A 15,522-nucleotide genomic window follows, 5' to 3' on the forward strand; every position below is an offset into this window, starting at 1 on the left:
GTCCATTCGCACGTACGCGCACATACGCGCACAATGCATTAAGGACCCGAGCACACGCGTGCGTACAACCGTTCAAGAATCCGATTCCCAGAACCGGCAGGCATGTTACAGTGGAGCCTAAAAACCCTGGAAAGCCCCCGTCGTGTCATCCACAAAAATGCAGTCGAGCAGCGAAATATCCACTATGTGCAGTGGTCTATTGTCACAAAGCGCACGCTCAAATTGTGACAAAAATTGCTGGCAACGTCTGCGATAACCTAGGTCACAATACCACAGCGAGTGCGCTCCAAAAATGCAGCGGGTCCCAAAATGCATCGCCGCTGCCTTTCAGCCTGCGCTGCCACATCTGCCATTTACAGCCCGCATGTTGCCGCGTGCCTGCGTAAGCGGGAGAATAAGAATGCATATCTGCCGAAAAAATGTTAGCTATTCTTTCCCCCCCCATCTCACTTGAAAATCTTTATTTAGAGAGAATGTGGCGGACTGAACTTTAGCAGAGCTCGAATGCCTCAGCTGAGTGTTAGTTTCACATTGGAAACAGCCCTAAAATGGGACGTAAAAATGTTCCTTATACAATGAGTTTCTCTAACCTGCTCTTAATAGTTCGAAACCGGTCAAGAGTTAAAACCTGGTCCAGAGTTTAGCTTGTCCTGAATCAATGCTGTTGAAATGATGCACGACCAATCGGACGTGTTGCCCAATGGGATGTGTAATCATATTTAACTTGTTTATGTTATATATTATGCTCCTAACAGGTATTCTCCAGCTGGGTAAATGTCTGCCCTGTCCCAGATGCTATTCTGTACACCCTGACAGATGGGCTTCATCAAGCTGCATGTAAAATATCATTAATTTTATGACGTGGTCAAGTGGCTCATGGGCTAATACTACGTCAGAATACTCTTTGGTTCTTTCAGTAAAGTCACGTAGGTATAATTTTTTTTTATAATAAAAAATAATAATAAAAAAATTATGCTATTATTACTTTACTGAAAGAACCAAAGAGTATGGATCCCTGCAGTCACAAAAACTTTAAATCTACTATGTCAGAACATTGAGTGGTAACTGCTGAAAATACTGGGTTCATATATGTGGGTACATCTGCCTCAGAAGCATAAAGGAGTTGACGATTTGGGCCTGGTCACCAACAACTGCACAAAAAAACCCATCACATTAAACACGCATGTACTAGGGAGGCAGTGAGGGTTGGTGAACGGCTCATGAGTGTCAACGTCGAATAGCCCGGGCTCGCCAGAAGGCAGTCCAGCAAAGCCGTACACCACCCCACCTGTTCCATCTGTATGGGGATAGAGTGATTCCCCCTCACACGCGCGGGTTTTGTCCAGATGCTCCAGCTTCTTCCCACATGTTAACAATCGTTGATTGGCTGATAACATCTTAATAGATGGAGGATAGCAGAGCTTGGGCAATTGTTGGCGACGGCTCATCGCATTCCAAGTTGAAAGTAATATTATATGGTACGTTAAAACTCTAAGGATTAAACTTCGACGCTTGACACCCACGTGCCTAACACAATTTTCAAGGCAAGTAGAAAGGTGTGTTACCTAGTGCAGATAGCAGGCTATCCATAGTGATCATCCAATGAATATGTTTAATTTAGTGCTAACTGCACGTCTGGCTTCTTAGCATATGAATTTGTGTGTGTGTTTAATGGGGTCTGTGGTGCGTTGCGTTTATCGGTTTGTACTTTCACTAAGCGTTCTCTTTAGCATGTTGCCCCACACAGCCTATCCAACATATATCCTTTAGCACAGCTGCGGTATAGAGAGGAGAATTCAATGAGCCATCACACCAACCTGCTGTGCATTTTGTTAAGGATATACGCACGCTAACAAATAAATAGCTGCACGTTGCTTTGGATTTTTCATTTTTATTAAATATCACATGCGCACAAAAAAACGTGCACTGTGTGGGCAAAATACTTTTTTAAGCATTTTACAAAGCCACTAGTTTATCAAGAACTGAAAAATATGGTCATTTTGTCTTAAGTCAATTCATGAATTGAGCAAATGTGGCAAAACCTACAGGCAGCAGTGAGACAGTGAGATAACTGTAGGCCGTCTTTCATCCCAGTTTCGTTCTTTTGAAACTGGGATGAAACATAGTCACACACACACACAAGGTTGTGTTACCTAGTCTAGATAGCGGGCCATTTACGTTACTTCACAAGAGGTTACGTGATGTTCTAGATTTGAAGCTTTCGTGACTGCAAGGATTCATACTCTTAGTTCTTTCGGTAAAGTCACATAGGTAAAAAATTAAATTAAAATTAATAAAAATAAAAAATAAAAATCACAACGTTTCGGAGGCAACACAAGTCTCCGTCATCAGCCAGATTTGCTGCATCACTTGCTGCATCACTTGATGCAGCAATTCTGGCTGTGACGGTCCCACCTGATGACGGAGACTTGTGTTGCCTCCGAAACGTTGTGATTTTTATTTTTTATTTTATTTTTATTAATTCGAATTTCATTTTTTACCTACGTGACTTTACCGAAAGAACTAAGAGTAGGTTATGTGATGTGTTATCTTCTGGGGGCCTTCCTCTGACACAAGGTGGTGCTCTTTTTACTGTCACACTTCTTGGATGGAAATGTCATATCATAGCAGCACTATTTGAATATCATTGGGAGGGGGAGATAAACCTACCAATACAATTATATGACAGGTGATTTATTAAAGTCTTTTGAAACTGAAGTGAGACCATCAAACTCACTACATATGAGAGAATGTTCCAACACTAATTGGACTTAATCCATTAACCAGGTAAAGCCTTAACTGGTTGTTGATGTCTCCATCCTACCTGACATTGTCAGCAGTTATTTACGACTCTCTGAGTTACATTACCAATTTACATTACCAAGTTAAATGTCTTTAAATTGACGGGCTAAATTTCTCACTAACAAAGCCAACGTTGCCCCTTTCCCTCGATGTGGTGGTGGCTCTCGTTTTTTAGCAGAGTACTGTATAACTGGTAGTGATGTTGTTGTGTGTGTATCTCTGTGTGTGTGTGTCTCTCTGTGTTTGTCTCCCTGTATGTCTCTCTCTCCCTTGTGTCTCTTTGTGTGTATGTGTGTCTCTTTCTGGGTGTCACTTTGTGTGCATGTCTCTCTCTGTGTGTGGGTGTGTCTTTCTGTGTGTGTCTCTCTATCTGGGTGTGCCCCTCTGTGTGTGTCTCTGTGTGTGTGTCTCTCTCTCTGTGTCTCTCTAGGTGTCTCTCTCTCTATGTGTCTCTGTGTGTTTGTCTCTGTCTCTCTGTGTGTGTCTCTCTGTCTGTGATGTGTGTCTCTCTATTTGTGTATCTCTATCTGTGTCTCTCTCTGTGTGTGGGTGTTCCTCTCGGTGTGTGTCTCTCTCTCCTTCCCTCGATGTGGTGTTGTCCCTCGTTTGTTTCCCTCGTTTTCTAACGAGCTGGATGTCTCACTCGCACAGTCACCGTTGCGTTGGTTCGTTTATATTGACATGCTAATCTCTCACAATACAATGGCCACCTCCTCAGCTCTTCGTCATCGTGGAGGTGCATCAACCACAACCCCCCTTCCCCCCCCCCCATCTCGGTTCCCATCTTTGGATTTCCCACTTGCTTAGGCACAATCTCTAGCCCCCACCTTATTGCCCGATGCGGCCACCCCCCCCCCCCGGCTCTCTAATATATAGGGGCTTGTTTCAGCAGCCTGTTTCTCTCTCCGACCTGAAGACGATTGCTTGTGTTGCGATCGAAACGTCGTGATCTATGATTGTTTCTACCGACGTGACTTTTACCGAAAGAACCAGAGTATGGATTCCTGCAGTCACGAAAGCTTCAAATCAAGATTTAATCCAATAAGCTCAGAGGTATCGGTTCATTGCAACGATGGTCCACAAAAGAAGAATGCTTTGTATTCAAATGTGAACTTGGCCTGGTATATTAAAAAAAATAATGGCTTTCATATTCAGTGGGGAGCTGTACACCAGGGATTCACTTTGACGCGAGTCTGTCTGTCTTGCAGTATGTGTGCAGAAAATCAAACTCATCCTGCAATAACTTAAAACAACTCTTTTGATGGACAAAACTGAAGACCGCCATGCAATTGCCCAAGTTGATTGTATTCCAGGAATAAATGGAAGAGCGAGGAAAAAAATATCAAATAGGCCCCATACTAAAAGTAGCATTCAAAGATGCTCGTCACCTTCGACACTGCTGACCCAGAGGTGGAAATTCCTCGTTATAATGGCAGTGAGTGGTATCTACAGAGCACAAGCGCAGTTAGCGTCCCATGTCAGAAATCATCACTGGTAAAATGATGGGCTTTCATTGGACCCTTGACTCGTGGCCTTCCAACTGTGAGACAGGCACTTTGGCACAATGACAGCCATCCCGAATGCTATTCTTTCAATGGCACTTTACTAATTCTTGGAAAGCCACCCTGAATTTCAAGTCTTTGTTTCAGGAGAGTCCTGCATTGAGTTGTTTGATATTTTCCAATTACGCAAAGAGGCTGCATATATAAATAGATAAATATAAACCAGTAGGCAGGGAAGTATACCAATACACTGTTAGATTTATAATTCACATCGCTCAAGCACCACAGCTTAGCATCTGATGCATACAAATGTGTTTCAATTGTAATAAAGGACTCTTTCTCAGTGTCGATCTCCGTTGTCCTTTATTTGGGTTCGTAGAATCTCGCTCACACGGCGTCCTCGCTCAGGCCCGCGTCTCCTCCGACGATCACTCCACAGCCACTCTGCTGCTCTGTTCTGCAGCCTCACTGCTGCTCCGCTCTGCAGCCACCCTGCTGCTCCGCCCTGCAGCCTCACTGCTGCTCCACTCTGCAACCTCACTGCTGCTCCGCTCTGCAGCTAGCCTCCCACAGCCCACTAGCCCTCTGCGTCCTGACACCGATGGCTGACGGTGCCGACGTCTCCCAACGCGTGGCTACCGCGCCACTCTCCCCGTACTGCCCAGCGTGGCCTCCTCCCGTTTCACTCCGTCTCAACTCCCCGATCCCCTTCCGGTTCTCTCCCTAAATCCTCTCCCCCACGTGACCCTAACTCCTCCCTCTCCTCACGTGACCCAGACTCCGCCCCCCTCAATCCTTGCTCGCATTACACAATGATGCTAAGCTTATATCATCGGTCTGTGGGAATTTGTGAGTAAATATACGGCAATTCAAATCCAACCTTTTCCTGTAAATGACGACAAAACCGTGTCACACGACAAGTCTGAGGGCATTGTAGAGGTGATGTGGCGATCACGTGACATGCATGCAACGCATGTTGGGAGCCATGCCTCCCTGCTGTTTGTGAGCCACACCTTTGTGCATTGTCCAATTCAAACCATATAGTAATAGCATTTTACCCTTTTAACTGGCAGCAAAACTGACACCTTTATACAAGGGACAGCTGTCTCGGATGTGGCCCAATCAATTTCAAGGACAGTGCATTATTCATAATCAACGTTTTTGGGTTTAGATCGCGTTATTTATAAATGTGTCGTAACCCTCCACCACCCGACACGGCCAATCAGTAAAAATGTGTCACGTTGACAAAAGACAAATAAGTTCACTGCTTTAGCCCACCGGTGTGTTGAAGCCACACCATTTACAATTTGAGTACGACGTTTCGCTGGTAATTGCATCCAGCATCATCGGGCAATTCGCCAGAATGGTGAGGCTCTGCTGTGTCTCCCGTTCTTATATAGAGCAGCAGCAGGGTGACGTCATACGTGACGTCATACGTCACCCTGCTGCTGCTCTATATAAGAACGGGAGACGTCATACGTCACTCTGCTGCTGCTCTATATAAGAACGGGAGACACAGCAGAGCCTCACCATTCTGGCGAATTGCCCGATGATGCTGGATGCAATTACCAGCGAAACGTCGTACTCAAATTGTAAATGGTGTGGCTTCAACACACCGGTGGGCTAAAGCAGTGAACGTATTTGTCTTTTGTCAACGTGACACATTTTTACTGATTGGCCGTGTCGGGTGGTGGAGGGTTACGACACATTTATAAATAACGCGATCTAAACCCAAAAACGTTGATTATGAATAACATTGGTCGCGAAAGCCTACGTGTTAAACTGACAGTGCATTATCAGAGTTGTCCTTTTGTTTGCATTTTGACCGCAAGTGTTGTGGTTAATGCAAACATGATCCCTTGTATAAAGGTGTCAGTTTTGTTGCCAGTTAAAAGGGTAAAAACCTATTACTATATCTTGCTACTGGCAAAGGAGGTCTCATAATGCAATCCAAACCAATCGCAGTGAACCTGACATTTGGATGCACTGATGTAACGAGATGTGGAGCAGCTCCTGACGTAAAATTACGAGAGAAAAATCATCACAACAGACACATTCATGTGGGTCAGAAAAAGAGTGTAATTAGTAACTATTGTACTGATAAGTCCGAGTAAGAACGAATCTTGGATGAAACACGGCCTACAGTTATCTCACTGTCTCACTGCTGCCTGTAGGTGTGTCATATTTGCTCAATTTATTGATGACGACTTAAGACGAAGTTATCACATTCTTTCAGTTCCTGAGGAGCTAGTGCTTGTGTAAAATGCTTAAAAAGTACTCTGCACACCCTGCGCACGTTTTTGTGAAGATGAAGCATGTCTGCGCCAGTCATCTTTAATACAAAAAAACTATCCAAATCAATGTCCAGCTATTGATTTGTTAGAGTGCGTATATTCTTAACAAAATACACAGCAGATTGGCGTGATGGCTAATTAAATGCTCCTCTCCATACCGCAGCTGTGCTAAAGGATATATGTTGGATAGGCTGTGTGGGGCAACATGCTAAAAAAAACGCTTAGTGAAAGTACAAACCGATAAACGCAAATCCACCACAGGCCCCATTAACAAAAACACACACACACCCACAAATTTGCATGCTAAGGAGCCAAACGTGCAGTTAGCACTAAATGAAACACATTCATAGGATGATCATTATGGATTTTGCACAGCTGGCAGGAATTTGGCACAATTGGCTTCTGCGTCCAGGAAATATATAATAACCAAGAAGTAGGTGAATATAAATTGGTAACTGCCTTCATTTGCCAGAGCAATATTTATCCTCAACTATTATTGGCCAGTTTCCCTTGTCGACCCAGAGGCAATATTCCAAGTAATGAAGGCGGCCAAGTGGCTCATCTGGTGCGCTTCGAATTATCCTTGATGGCTTTGCGCTGGACTTTTTTCCCTCTGCTCAGCAGGTAGAGCGTGTCGGGAGGAAGCTAATTAAAATATACAATACTCCTTTAAGAAACGGCGGTTAATGCGGGATTACGCAAGCGCGTACACACGCGGGCATTTGTGCACCGTAAGTGTATTTTATCAGTGTAAATTATATCTGCAGGGTGGCACTCATAAGTGGGAAGGAGTTTCGAATCGTGGTTGATCATGGGACTCGACCGAACACCCTTCAGGGATATAACTGCTCAACCCGTGCTGTTAAATGCTTTGATATTTGCATTGTCCTTGTGCTGTTCACCTTTTGGCGTTTTTCGCTGATCTAACACTGGGGAGACAAGGCTATAAAGGAGGCTGTCTCCGGCGTAGGCCACATCAGTTTCAAAGACAATGCATACATTATTATCAAAGCAGTCACGTGCGGTCAGGGGAGGCAGGAGAGACAGGGGAGGCAGAGCCTTACTTGTCATACTCCAATGAAAATATATTTTACTAAAAGAAAAAAAAATATTACGATTTTTCCACTGATCTGTGTTATAAATGTCATTTCTGTATGATTCCCATCGTTTTAAAAGTCAAAATCACCAAATTTGCGGAGCCTCGCTGCAAATATAGGGAGAGACGAGAGGCGAGGAGGTAGCGACGGGCTCAGCCTCCCCTCTGATTGCGCAACCCCTCAGACACTGGATGGAGCGTGGGCAATAAGCGCGTGCCTGTTACTATCTCAATATGTCACCAATGTAATGTTTGTAGACCCCTTCATTACATGTCCTCGCCTTCCATAGTCCAGGTAACTTATTTCACGTATGTGTATAAATATATTTAGGCTCGTTGGTCTCGTCATAAAACTGCATTGAAAAAGCACCAGGGGAGGCAGCTATCACATCTGCCTCACTGAGGGGGGCGTGTCAGACAGTGAGGCCACACCCCCCTCAGTGAGGCCACGCCCCCTCAGTGAGGCCACGCCCCCTCGTGAGGCCACGCCCCCCTCAGTGTGTAAATCTCGCTCTGAAACTAGCCAGTACCTCCCCTGCCATTGACCTCACCGCACGCCACTCCATCAGAGCATGTTTGCATATTTTTAAATAAGCACGTGTGGTTAATGCAGAGTTGATGTCTTGTGATAGGCATCTACGTGGTATTTGAGCATCTGAACACCTCCTGTATTTTTGCCGGAAACGGTAAGGCCAATATTTTTCATCACCCTTCAGGGGTTGGTAAAACGGGTACTATATTGTTGTTGGCCATAAACGGTGGTTGTTCTACATTCGTGTGGCCCTTTTCAGAGCAATTCATGGCGTCTGGCCCTTACTCAAGACCAGCAGCTCAGGCGTGTACCACCTAATTTCTCGTTTAATAGGAAGATACTTGTGTAATGACATGATGACACCTGCTGGCTGGGAAAGGGAAGCACGGCCATGGGCACGGTTAAGGGAACATCCAATCTGAAAGGGAGAGGTATCTGGGGCAAAGGTAACAGGTGAGGTTGGCCGAGATGCTCCAGGAACCTGCTCGAAGGTTCCACGAGAGGGCGTGGCCGGAGGCGGGGCCTAGCCACGCCTGGGGGAATATAAGGGGGAGCGGACCCAGGGCTCGGGGTTCGCGTGTGGATTCTTGTGTCCTGGCTGCGTCACTGCTCGCCGAGATCTCTCTCCGTCGTGCGGCCACGTGGGAGATCTCCTGCGTGATTTCCATCGCCATCCTCGTCACGCTGCCAGCCAGTGGCATAGCCGAGTGAGGGCGGTGGGACGGCGCCGAGTGATCGGCTGTGTGTAGCCAGTAGAGACGTTAATATCTAAGTGTTGTACTCAGAGTAATAAGAATAAGGTTGGCCTGTGTTGTGCCCAGTGTGAGAAATAAAGGAAGACATACCCTCTACACGACGTGTTGCGGAAGTCGCTCATTAGACTTGGACTGTTTACATGCAACCCTTGTGTATTTACACATAAAGCTATGCGCAAACCCATTTGCACGTTGTCATCGCTCAATCATCTATTTTGTACGTGCATGAATACAAAATGAAATGAAATACGCAAAATGGCATTTTAAATTGCACGGTAAATTGCACATTATATTGCATGTTAAATTGCACGTTCAATTCCATGTTAAAAGGTTCAGCCCTTGCAGTAGCTTTCTCACACCACGATTGGCAGAAGGGCTCCCATGAGAGAGTGTTCTCGAGAGCTCCCTCCAGAGAGTGTTTGGACTACTCTTCCACACCGATCCGATGCCTCGGGAGAGGTGGTAATCCCCGTACTTTACCCTCACTGCACTCTGGTTGCTGACCTACAGACCCTGGTGTGTTAATGTACATTTTTTGAAGTTCTTTCGCACCGTACTTGGCCAACTGTGGCTACTCGGAGATGCGTGGAAGGACAACAAACTAAACACAAAAAAGCAGTTCTAAAGAAATAAGTTTTCAATCGAGATTCAAGAAAATGGTGTACCACAGCAATGTCCTAGAGACAGAGGGAGACGTAACAGGACATGCGGAGACACACAGGAATAAACACACGTGGGGAGACACGACGAGCTGCACAACGGCAGGTGAGACGTTATATATTCAAGCATGTAACAATGCACACACTGTCAGTGTTCTGGAAAGCTCTGTGATCACAGCGTCAGCCTTAACAAGTCCGTTTGCCTACATGCACCCGGACGCTTTTCTGCAACGTTGCACAATAAAAGCTACAGAGTTCAGAACAGAATGTGGCAAGAAAGTGTTTGGCGATATAATCAGGCAAAGGAGGTCACGATGCGTGGGGCACAGCATGCTCGCAGAATGAGCAAGGCAAAGCGTTGGTGTGGCACCCAGAGGTCACGAACAAGGGGAAGACCACAAGCCATTAGGTGGGACGCTCAGAGCGGTGAAGCGGCCCAGCGGTAGCGCAGTCGCCGCTCGTTGCAGAAGTTCGCAGTTGGAATGCAGCGGTCGCCTGTGTTATTACTGCAGTGTTTATGAACGTAACAATGTGTGTATGTATGTTGAACTTATTTCGCACCGTACGTAGACAACCATGCTAATCGCGCCGTCTGCTTCACAGTGGACGTTATAGATTCTGTGACATCATTCGCAAGAGTTGGGGCATCGTGTGCCAGTCGCATGGTCTCAAATTTGTGACAATTGAAAAAAATTAAGTAGCAAAATTACTAAATTGAAACCTACAACTGACTGCGAAAACGTGGTAGGACCCTCCTGAAAAAAGAGCCATGAGACTCAGTAAGACTTTCCTGGGTAAACAAGCGTAATAACATCAGTGAAATATAATTTGAAAATAAACAAGAGCAGACCATGAAATCAGGTTGTCGATGTTACACCGACTACAGGATGTAGTGGAAGAGAGGTATCGCGATGTGTGGTGACAATGACAGCATTATCCACGTTGGATTATTGATATGATCGTGGGAAAAAATGCGTAACTTCCTATTCTATCCTTACACACAGGGGCGCTCTCAATAGTATAGCCCATGGACCAGAGAGCAGATATCGGTTACACCTAAGGTATGAAAACTGTATTAGTCATCATGGGACCTCCTTTGTGGTCAAAATGCAAACAAAAAACATACTCTGATAATATATGCATTGTCCTTGAAATTGATTGGTCCACACCAGAGACAGCTTTCTTTTGCGCCTCTTATCAAACTGTGTTAGACCAGAGGACGCCAAAAGGCGTACAGCCCAAAGACAATGCACTATCAGAGTAATGAGAGCTCGGGGTGAGCATCTGCATCATGGGACCTCCTTTGCCAGTACCAAAATATGATAATAAGTTTTCCCCTTTTTTTCTGGCAACAAAACAGGTGTTAAGATATTAAAACACCAAACTGAAACCTTTTACAAGTGAAGAGGAGTAGTGGGATGACGTCATGTCATCTGTAGAGGACTGGGATGACGTGATGTGATGACGTCATGTCATCGAGGCGGCGGGGTACTTTATCAGTCCCGCATGAGTGTGCCTTATGCAACTAGATACCATCGTCCATATATGATCACCAACCTCACTCTCTAAGTCACTCGTAGAAATCAATATCAATGCACAACAGTTGGCTTATGGACAGGTTGCTAGATATAAAGAGATGGGTCATATCCAGGGATTAATTATTAATTAAATATATTCTGATAATTGGTTTTTTACCCTTCTATCTGGCAACAAAACTGACACCTTTTTACAAGGAGTCATGTTTGCATAGACCGCAATACCTGCAGTCATAATACAAACAAAAGAACATAACTCTGATAATGTGCACTGTCCTTGAAGTTGATTGGTCCACACCCGAGACAGCTTTCCTTAGAGCCTAGTCTCACATGGGTTGGACCAGATGACGCCAAAAGGCACACAACTCAAAGACAATGCACCATCAGAGTATGAGAGCTCGGGGCAAGCATCTACACTATGGGAACCTCATTTGCCAGTAAAAATATGATAATTGTTTTTTTACCCTTCTATCTGGCAACAAAACTGACACCTTTTTGTCAGATAATTAAGTGACATTTGTTTAATAATTGAGAATTAAATATTGAAATTATATATCCGCTCAAATGACTGATGGTCTTAATACGTGCGTACACAGCTGTGATGTCAAAGTAAAAGTTTCCTAAAGCTATGCAAGGAATGGAACGCATCTGAGAGGATGATCATCAAGGAGACAGAGCGATGAGATCAGCGTGTGTGTGGGTGCTAAGGTAGATTATTATATTGCAGGATCGTGAAGAATCGAGGTATTCAACCAGTAGTGGAATGACCACAGCTGATGATGACGCCACATTGAAGCTTGAGAATGTAATTTCTATGGGGGATTCTGGATAATGAAATGAGTACCCCACTCTACGCGTAGTAGTGTGGCTTTTCCATCGCTGTCTTGGTGGCACCGATATAGATGAGTGCTGCCCAAGGCTCAGGACAGCACAGACACTGATTTAGAGGAAACGCATGATGATGAATGCATCTGCACTTGTATTTTTTAGATGGACTACCATTTGAATGAATACCAATAATTCAAAGCCTTTTGTGAATCCACTGCTGGATGGAGGCTTCCCCGTGCCATATCGATCATGACAATTGTTTGACCATACTTCAACATGCTTATCTGTACAGGCTAGTTTAAAGGCTGGGGGTGAGGTGGGTTAGGACCATCACTCACCACTTATGTTAGCCATGGCTGGGATTCAAACTCAGCTCATCAGGCTCTTAGGACAATGTGCTAACGACTGCATCATGAGTCCATCCATTTTTTACATATTTTATTTAGATGCTGTACGTAAGAAAATGTATTGGTAATGCATAGGGATCTGGAATCAGTATATACTACTGTAGTGATAGTATATACTACTATAGTCAGTATATACTTCTGTAGTGATAGTAGATACTGCTATCGAATCGGTAGATATTATTATAGACTTAGTAGATACTACTAGAGTCAGTATAAACTACTGTAGAGTTAGTAGACACTGCTATAGCGTCGATATATACTGACTTCAAGCTTTCGTGACTGCAGGAATTCATATTCTTTGGGTCTTTCAGTAAATACAAAAATATATGTTTCACCTGATGACGATTGCTTGTGTTGCGATCGAAACGTCGTGATACTTTTTTATTAGTTTTCTATCTTCGTGGCTTGACCGAAAGACCCAAAGAATATCGATATATATTATTATAGAGTTGGTAAATACTACTGTGGTCAGTAGAAACTACTGTAGAGTCACTAGACACTACTATAGAGTCAGTGGTTACGACTATAGAGTCAGCACATACTACTGTAGAGACAATAGATACTACTGTAGAGTCGGTAGATACTGCTCTAAAGTCGGGAGATACTACTATAGAGTCAGTAGTTACTACTATTGTCGGTAGATACTATAGATTCGGTATATAATACTACAGTCAGTAGATACCACTATAGTCAGTATATACTGCTGCAGATTCAGTAGATACAACTATAGAGTCAGTAGATACGGCTATAATCAGCAGATACTGTTATAGAGTCTGCAGATAACACTATAGAGTCTGCAGATACTAATATACAGTTGATAGTTACTACTATACAGTGATACCTCGGTTCACAAACGCTTCTGTTCACGAACAACTCGGTTCACGAACAGAAAAGTTCATAAAAATATGCTCCGGTTCACGAACTCCGCTTCGGTTCACGAACAGGAGCCGCGGCCATTTTAATGCTATTTCCAGGCTGTCACATGGTCGTGACTTCCTGTAGGAAGATCGTGGAGAGAAGAAGAGACACAGAAAGAAGTACTGTGAGTACTGTGAAGACACTTTCAGTGACTTTTTGCTTTTTGGTGTGCTTTTTAGCACATACAGTACTGTACTGTACTACTGTACTGTACAATACTGTACTTACTGTATTGTACAGTTCACCCGTTTGAGTGCTTACTGAAGTCATCTCAAGCAAGGTTAGTGTTCTCTCTTTATACATTACTATACTGTACAGTACTAATGTGTATTGTAATTTGTTTCATATTTTTGTGCTTCAAAAACTAAAAAAAAAGGTCAGAACGGATTAACCGGATTTACATTGAACCCTATGGGAAAATGTGCCTCGGTTCACGACCAATTCGGTTCGCGACCAGAGTCAGTTCACGAATTAAGTTCGTGAACCGAGGTATCACTGTATTCAGTTGATACTACTTTAGAGTCAATAGATACGACTATAGATTCAGTAAATACTACTATAGTAATTATATACTACTGTAGAGTCAGTATTTACTACTATACTATAAAGCATGACACCCCAACGGGTCCAGCAGCTGTTGCAAGACCAAAGCCAGAAGTCGTCACCCAGAGAAGACCTACCCAACTACGAGACCCGGTCCTGAGCCAGGGTCCGGTCCAAGATAGCTACCCCGTGTAAGCTAGGGATAGTTAGCTCGGAGGAAACACCTCCCTAGGGTAGCTGGTGAAGGGACAGACATACCCCTTCGTGTGCTAGGGCTTAATGTTTAATAAACGTGTTGCCTACAAGAAGTCTCTGCCTCCCTCGTGTGCAACCACTACACTACTGTCAGTAGATACTACTGTAGAGTTAGTAGATACTACCACGGTCAGTAAATACTACTACAGTCAGTAGATGCTACTATAGAGTCAGTAGCTACTACTGTAGCGTTAGTAGTTACTACTATAGTCAATGGATACTACTATAGAGTCAGTTGTTACTACTATAAAAAAGTCGACAAGTTTCAAAGACAATTGGATGGAAAAACGTACAAGGGAAATGAACACATACAGCATACCAACGAAGTTACTCATGATGAACGTTAGACAGTAAAACGGTGAACAATGGTGTGGCCTATGCAAACAATAAAGAATGCAGTGTTTTAGATTGGTTTTCACAATACACGCCGATTCCTAGCTGTGAACACACAAAATTGAATGTGACTTCACTGTAAATGAAAGGCATATCTCAATTAAATTGTATTCTCGTAATACATCAATTTGACCTCGCAGGCCATTGGCTTGGAAGCACGCCTTCATATTGAGTTTCACAATATTTTTTATATCACATGTGACCGCAATGACTGGCATGTTCAAAATTCATCCTTTGCTTGGCTTTATCCAGATGTAGCACAAAAGTAGATTTTATATATATATTCTTAGGTTTTTTCGGTAAAGTCACGTAGGTAAAACATCAAAATTAATAAAAAATAAAATAAAATAAAAATCACGACGTTTCGGAGGCAACACAAGTCTCTGTCATCAGGTGGGACCGAGACTTGTGTTGCCTCTGAAACGTCGTGATTTTTATTTCATTTTATTTTTATTAATTTTGATGTTTTACCTACGTGACTTTAACGAAAAAACCTAAGAATATGAATCCTTGCAGTCACGAAAGCTTCAAATCTAGAATTTATATAAATAATGGTAAATCAAACGCTGAATGCAATATACTTTTACTGCAGGATTAAATACACAGAACGGTGATTCATCAGCACTTGGCAATAATGAATTACGAAGCAGTGTGCATTATTAAAGGAGTCATTATGGCATTTTGTCTGTAACTAAGAAGTACGTCTCATGGAATTGACTCGGATCCATACACCGAATAAAGAAGGCAGAATAAAGATGGAATATTAAAGTTGATAGAGTTGCAGGACTTGCATTGCACTTGTGAGGAAATATGGCAAGCCTAGTTAATTTTATCGTAGGTGGAAGTCCCGTCTAAAGGCGTAACTGATGTGTTGAACACATTTATTTTCATCCACATTTTTTGGAAAATGTCGTGATGTGTCAATTACCAACAAAGATGGGGGGCGGGCGGCGTGTGGGGATCATCATGATGATGGGTTTGATCCACAATTAATTTTACCAAA

General features: G+C 43.6%; 1 protein-coding gene across 1 annotated transcript in view; it reads right to left on the minus strand.

The window, feature by feature from the left end:
• LOC144936478 (SH3 and multiple ankyrin repeat domains protein 2-like) overlaps window positions 1–15,522 on the minus strand; it is a 672,911-nt gene that overhangs the window by 392,184 nt on the left and 265,205 nt on the right. The gene's annotated exons all lie outside the window — the stretch shown is intronic.

Source organism: Lampetra fluviatilis, chromosome 16 (assembly GCF_964198595.1).
Source record: "Lampetra fluviatilis chromosome 16, kcLamFluv1.1, whole genome shotgun sequence".
NCBI classification, from domain to species: Eukaryota; Metazoa; Chordata; class Hyperoartia; order Petromyzontiformes; family Petromyzontidae; genus Lampetra; species Lampetra fluviatilis.